This window comes from Camelus dromedarius, chromosome 9 (genome assembly GCF_036321535.1).
Source record: "Camelus dromedarius isolate mCamDro1 chromosome 9, mCamDro1.pat, whole genome shotgun sequence".
In the NCBI taxonomy this organism is placed as follows: domain Eukaryota; kingdom Metazoa; phylum Chordata; class Mammalia; order Artiodactyla; family Camelidae; genus Camelus; species Camelus dromedarius.
Window position 1 is genome coordinate 49922896 of NC_087444.1, and position 7617 is coordinate 49930512.

A 7617-nucleotide genomic window follows, 5' to 3' on the forward strand; every position below is an offset into this window, starting at 1 on the left:
AGACAAGGATGGAGGGTGGCATGGAGGGGAGCGGAGGGAGGCAGCTTTGCCAAGTCCACGGCTGTGAGCCTGGAAGAAAGCGGCAGGCAGGTTTGTGCCCAGCTGCAGGTGACTGCGGGAGGTGTGGCTGGGGAATGGCAGTAACTCTTAGTTCCCTGGACAGGCAGCCCAGCTCCATTCTTTTAAAACCTCGTCCATTCATTTGTTCATTCAGTCACTCATTCGTTCAGTAGATGAGTGCCCCTGGGCGCGAGGGGGCGTGGAAGGAAACAAGGCATGTCCCCGACCCCTGAAGTTCACAGGCCCGTGTGAGGACGCGCATGCGCGCGCGCGGCTACTGCGGGCTCGCCGCGTATCGTGGGCCTGGAGACCCGTGATCACTGGCAGAGGTGCTTTTGAGAGGAAGCTGACACACTGTGAGGACGCAGCAGCCGATTCTGAGCGAGGGCCGTGGATCGTCTGCAGGTAAGCTGAGGCACAGGAGGACCGCACTTGGCATGAGAGGGAGTGTTAGACAGTAAGTAAGCCTGGGCGCTGTGTCCCCGTCTCTGAGCGAGGGGCTGAGGGTACCAGGCCCTGGATGGAGACTGACTGGGGATGTGGGGGAGACCAGGGAAAGCTGAAGGGGGCACATGGGTCAGGGGAGTCAGCTCCAGGGAGGCGGTGGAGGGGAACAAGGAGTTGTGAGGGTGGCAGGCTTCTGCTCAGAACAGGTGAGGCAGAGAGCAGCCCAGCAGTTAGCAGAGAGGTGGCCTCCCGCTCAGGGGTCCAGCTTTCCTCTGCAGCAAACAGTCCCAAGCTCTGAGACCCAGGGTAAGCTCTGGTTTTCTCATCTGGAAGAGGGGACTTCATCCTGCTCTCCTTGGGGAGTACCTGCGCCAGCATCAGGTAGACAAAAGGTGCACAGTTTCCAGGAAGAGGATGGGAGACAAACCTGGGACCACATCCCAGATGACACCTTGGCCTCAGCCATACCAGAAGGCAGGTCAGTGGGGCAGGTTGTATTTTCTAAAGAGAGCCACGATTGTCTCCCATCCTGTGTATTTTCTTGTAATATGACCTTGGCACTCTGCATGCCTTCTGGAGGTAGGTAATGAAGCTTCTGCCGGCTCCGCTCCTGTCCTTTCTCCCTCCCTGACTGGGTATACTCACCCTTGGAACCCAGCTGTCTGTTGTTACAGTGATCTGTAGGCTTTGATGTTACTACTATGACTCATAGAAGGCTCAGATAATGCATTTTTAGTAATAAGGTATTTTTAAATTGGTATGCACTTTTTTTTTTAGATATAATGCTATTATTACACACTTACTAGACTACCGCAGAGTGTAAAAATAACTTTTATATGCACTGGGAAACCAAAAAATTCATGTGAGTCGCTTTATTGCAATATTTGCTTTATGGCAGCGATCTGGAACTGAACCTGCAGTGTCTCTGTTGTATGCCTGTATAAGTGACATCGTACCATACTTGTCTTTCTCTACTTGACATTTTTCATTTAGCATAATGCCCCCAAGGATCATCCATAATGCTGCAAATAGCAGGTTTTTTCTTTTTAGTGGTTGAGTAATATTCCATTATACACGTGGAATATTCCAATATATATGGGAAATTACATATATTTCATTTTAAAAATCTATTTATATTTATATTCTTTTTCAGATTCTTTTTCACTATAGGCTATCACAAGATATTGAATATAGTTCCCTGTGCTATACAGTAGGTCCTTACTGTTTATTTTATAGATAGTAGTTTGTATGTGATCCATTTTAAGTTAATTTTTGTGACGGATATACAAGGTCTGTGTCTCAATTCATTTTTTTGCCTGTGGATATCTTGCTGTTCCAGCACCACTTGTTGAAAAGACTATCTTTTCTTCATTGTGTTGCTCTTTTGTCAAAGTTCAGTTGACTATATTTATAGGGAGTCTATTTCAGGGCTCTCAACTCTGTTCCATTGAATTTGTCTTTGTCTGTTCTTTTGCCAGTACCACACTGTCTTGATTACTGCCGCTTTATAGTACATCTTCAAGTTAAGTAGTGTCAGTCCCCCAATTTTGTTCTTCTTCCTTCAATACTGAGTTGGTTATCCTCGGTCTTTTGCGTCTCCATATAAACTTCAGTCTCAGTTGGCTGATACACAATTTCTTGCTGGGATTGTATTGAATACGTAGATCAAGTCGGGAAGAACTGACATACGGACAATATTTGTCTATCTATGAACACAGAATGTCTCCCCATTTATTTAGTTGTTCTTTGATTTCTTTCATCAGAGTTTTGTAGTTTTCCTCATATAGATCTTGCACATATTTTGTTAGATTTATATAGAAGTATTTAATTTGGGGGGCCTGCTAATGTAAACAACTTTTTATTTTGTAATTATGTTTTTAATTTCAAATTCCACTTGTTCATTGCTGGTATGGAGGAAAGCAACTGAATTGTATATTAACCTTATATCCTACAACCTTGCTATGATTGTATATTAGTTCCAGGAGTTTTTTTGTCCATTCTTTTGGTTTTCCACATCAGAACAATCACTTTTTAAAACTTATACCCTACTTTGCTCCTAAACTCTCATCTACCCAGTGAGAGATTTTGTGGGGAGAGGAGGGTCTGAGGAGGGAGAGAACCATCATCCTATGAAAGTGCACAATAATTGTAAAACACACTTGGGAGAAAATATGCACCTTAGGTAATTCTTCTAGAAACACAGTGCACCCTAAACTGCTTCTTGAAATAAAAGATGTATCCATGTTGGGGCTTGGTGGTCTCGCGCTGGGAGCTAAGACCTTGGCTGTCTGGGTTGCTGTGGGTGTCAGGGCTGCTCCAGATCTTTGGGAGGCAAAAGCCTGGTGATCTGGGACTGGAGAGTCAGCAGTGGCAGCCCCTCTCCATGCTGGGTCATTTCCAAGCAGCCAGGGCTGGGGCTACAGGAGTCTCCAGTCCATGGGCCTGCAAACTGGTGCTAGTACCTTTCCTCTGTGTTTGGCAAAAAACAGCAGCTTCTACGCATGAAAGAGCCAAAACCCCCAAAAATCTACCCACCCCACCCCACCCCCAGCAAAAAACAAAACACCTGAGGCTATCAAAAACATCCGTTTTTACAGTAGACACCTGTTGTTCTCACATGGGGGGATTCTGACTCACAGTACCTTGATGTCTCTTTGGAGAACTAGCCTTTCCCAACTCTTAGCGCAAGGGACAGACTTTTCTGTCCTAGGGCTCCAGAGGGGGTCATGTGACTTGGCTTGACCAATCAGCATATCCCACTGGCTTGGCCTCGTGATTGGTGGGCTGGGAGTCCAGCTGGTCCAATGAGAGCCTCCTCAGGACTACTGCTAGAATTTACTTGGAACCAGGCCGGCCCAACCTTTCTATTGGGGTTGCCAAACTTAGGATGTCATCCTAGAGCTGGGTTTGGAAGGGAGGCACCCAGAGGAGGGCCTGGGGAGCCTGCCTGAGATGAAGGTACCACAGAGGAGAGCACAGACAAGAGGTGGGAGAGAAATTGGGGTGTGATATGGTTGCCTGAGGCCCTGGGTCATATTGTAGTGGAAGGCAGCTATGTCTTGGCATTTCTAGTTACATGAGCCAGTAAATCCCCTTTTATATTTAATCCAATTTGAGTGGTTTTTGTCACTTAAAAGTAAAAGAGCCTAAACTACTATCCTCTAAGAACAGTGCAGAGGGCTGCGTGCAGCAGACCTAGTTCTGGGAAGACAAACTCTGAGGAGAGAAGCCAGGTCTATGCCTTTCACTCTTTCCTAGAGCCTAAGCCTCCTTCCCAACTCCCTCCTAACTCCCTAACACTCATACCTGGGGCTGTCCTGTAAAACCCTCTGAGCCCAGTTACCTGCCTGCAGCCCTGCCCCATGGTAGTGCTGAGCAGCACCTACCAGATACATGGCTGCTTGGGCGTCCATCTGTCTGTCTCCTCCAGGAGAATGTGAGTCCTGGGGGAGCTGGAGTCCAGTCTGAACCTCCTTCCCCTGCAGGCTCTGGCACCCTGCCTGCCACTCACCAGCTGCTCAGTGAATTGATTGGAAAAAGGAAAGGAGCCTATCAGGAGACCGGATCACCTAGAAATCTGAACACAGGCTGACCTGGGACTAGGAAAAAGCACCTGACTTGGAGTCCAAAAATAAAGGAAGGCATCCTGGCCCTGCACTTATTCAGTGATTTGCTTGGGCCTCTTTGAGCTCCAGCTGCTTCTACCCATGGCAGGAGGATCATGAGCCTGGCCCTGGAAGTGTCAGTGCAAATGCTCCTGTGGCCAGCAGGGGGCGCTAAAACAAGCCCCTGTTCACTGGCCCTGTGCTACATACTGTATCTGTGAAGTCTCGCTTATCTTACTCTGCTGCTGGATTGGGAAGGCTGTAGTATTAGCCCCATTTTACAGATGACGAAACTGAGGCACAGCAAGATGAAGTCACTTGTCCAATACCACACAGCTAGTCAGCAAAGAAGGCTGCACTTGAGCCCAGATCTGCTGACCCCAGAGTCCTTTGTTTTAGCTTTTAGGCTCTGCTGTTAGAGGCAATTTAGAACCTGTCCCAGGCTCTGGACTCCCTGAGATAAAGGCCTTCCATGCTCATGTCTCAGCTGGCATCCGGTCCTGGTGGTGTGCAAAGCCAGGCCATTTCCAGTTTTGAAACTTACATATGTTAAAAAGTGAGGAAGCCTCAAAACAAATTTCTACCATTGTAGTGTACTTAATATGAATAGATTTAACAAATAATTGTTCCTAACACAGTGAAATTTAACTGTGCCAAGGTAATTAGCATAATCCTTTCAAAAATTTAATTTATAGGTCACTGAAGGCAGCATGGTCTGGTAACAGGACACAAGTTTCAAGATGGAGAATGTCACTACATTCCATCCTGTTCCTGTGACCCTTGCATAACAAGGGAGGGAAGGTCAAAGGCATGCAGTTGAGGCCCTTGTCATGGAACGGAGGATGGGCCCACCTCAGGCAGGGCTTGGGAGGGGCACCCAGGCGCCAAGCCAAGGCAGGTTCAGCCTAGCGCCTTCACCCCCATCATCTGCACCAAGGTTCCTGTCAGCCAGCGGCTTCCTGAGAATTTCCAGCCACCAGAAGGGGGCAGACTGTGACTTCTGAAGCCAGGACACAATGGGCCTGTGAGGAGGCAGGTGGAAGGAGATGGAGGTGCCAGGCCGCCACCTCAGGACAAGCTGGGCCGGGTGGGCTGGGCCTAGCTCCCTGAAAACTTCAGGTTGTGGTTTGGCTCCGAGGACCCCACCCCAACCCCGTGTCTTACGTGAGGTCACCTGGAGGCAGGGCAGCCAGGACAGCTCAAGGGTTGGCAGTCTGGCTGGGAGTTGGGGCTGGGGGCTTGTCTTGAAGCTGAAAATCAGACACACCACCTTTACCTGATTATGTATTTACTTGGGGTGGCTAGTGGGACTGGTGGAGATTTAGGGTGGGGTTAAGCCACCCTTAGGCCTGGACACTGCTCAGGGAGACCCTTCAGGCCTCAGAAACCTTCAGGGATGCCACACTGCCCTGTGTGGAAGGCACAGGGGCAAACCTTCGAAATGCCCTTGTGCATTGTGGCTCCAGGTGGGCAGAGCTGGGAGATGAGGGTGCCCCCTCCTGCTTCCTGACACCTGACCCACTGCTCCACAGCCACCACCAGTGCTGGTGGTCAACATGATGCCAAGGGCCAGTGGTGTGCTGGGTTTTCCTCGTGGGCTGGCCCTTCAGTGATAGGTTCTCCTTGGGGCCGGCAGCCAGCCTTCCAGACCTCAGTCCCTGCCCAGATTGAGTCCTTTGTGGATTCCCTGTGCCGAGCAGCCCAGGCTCTCAGATGGCGCAAACAAAGAGAATTTTAAAGTGACACAAGCTGGACATGCTTCTGCCCAGATTAAGGCAAGCTCCAGCTTTGGGCCTTTGAAAGGCACTTGATTTCCCGGAGTGAAGATGGATTTTCACAACAGAATTAAGAAAAGCCTCACCACCCAGCCTCACCCCCTGGGACAGGCCTCACTGTGTCACTGGGATTGTGGGGGAGGGTGGGGGCACCTGGTATTTCTCACATCCCCTCTGCACACACTGCCCCAGGCAGTGACACTAACGCCTGGACCTGTTTCTGCACCAAGTGTCCTGGCTCCATTCTGTCCTTCCCCTGCAGCAGATTCACCTTTTCCCAGCGCAAGTCCCACCAGGATAACCCTCTGCTTAAAGTCTCTGCATGACTCCTGCTGCCTCAGGACAGAGCCCAGGCCTTTACTGCCTCTGGGAAGCCCCGCCCACCTCTCCTGCCTTTGGCCACCTGCTTCCCGGGTCCTCCCTCCCACGCGCTGCCAGCCATGTGGACTGCTTCCCGTCTCATGAACCCTGACCTTGCCTTTGGTCCATCATGCCTTGCTCTGCCTCTGCCTGGACCCTCCTCTAGTGTGTGTGGCCAACTCCTCCCCATCCTTCAAGTGTCCACTTCAATGTGTGTCTCCTTATGAGAGACGGAGACCTCCCCTACCACCAGGACCCTCAGTCCTGTCCCCCAGCTCTGTGCTGTCATTATTACTCAAGGGCTGCCCTCCGAACCTGCAGCCCAGCTCAGTGCCAGGCACGTAGTACGTGATCAACAAATGTGTGATGTGAAGGCAGGCAGGAGGGGATGAGGGGCAGCTATGTGCCCGTGGCGTCTGCTCCCTCAGGAGGAGACAGGCTGAGGATGGGGCTTGGCTTTAAATCCAAGGGCACACAGATGGGCATCTGAGCCGTACCTGAGGCCTCCCACCTGCCCAGGACGTGCTCCTCCCTCTCCCTGGAAGTGCACCTTCCTCATTTACCACAGACTTGGCGCCTGCAGGAACCAAGCTGACCTGGCTGCGTGCACATTCCCAGGCAGGGAGCGGCCATGGTCAGTAGTCTAGAGCCTGTCTGAGCCTGTGGGCTCTGCTTCTCAGGCCCCTTCCACTCTACCCCCCGCAACCCCCATCCCTGAGCCCACCTGCCTGGAAAGGCAGACGCCCCAGCGTCACCGTTCCCCTAAACCCCCACCTTGAGCCTCTTGCTGGAAGCCTGCTGGCCAGAGGGAACGTTGTCCCTTTGGGACAAAGCCGGGTCCTTCTGAGGCCTGTGGACTTGGCGTGTGGCATTTGGTCCATTACTCGGTCACCATTCAGATGGGCCCACTGAGCCTCACACAGCGCTCAGACTTGGGGGACCCCAAGAGGAATGACCATAGCACTGCTTCCCAAACCCAAGCTTACCCCAGGAGTTCTCATTCTTTCTGCTCAGGAAAACCTTTTGAAAAAATAAATGTTAGTGGCTCATGGGAAGCGGTGAGAGGACCCTAAGGCAGCAAGAATGACGCATCACTGGCAGAGGTGGGGGGCAGAGCCCCTGGGAGCCCACCCTTTCCTGTCTGCTCAGGGAGTCCTTTAGTGGCAGGGCAGAGGCAGGGTACCCCTGGACCGGCTGCCACAGCTAAAAGGGAGCAGTCGCAGGACGCAGCAGCAGAGCAGCACCCCGGGACTCAAAGGAGACCCTGCCCAACTCCCACCAGCTCCTCCATGATCCTGGACAAACCTTTAGATCAACGTTGCAAATCAGATGGCCAGAGGGGCCAGGCAGCAACATAAATGAGGGAGAGC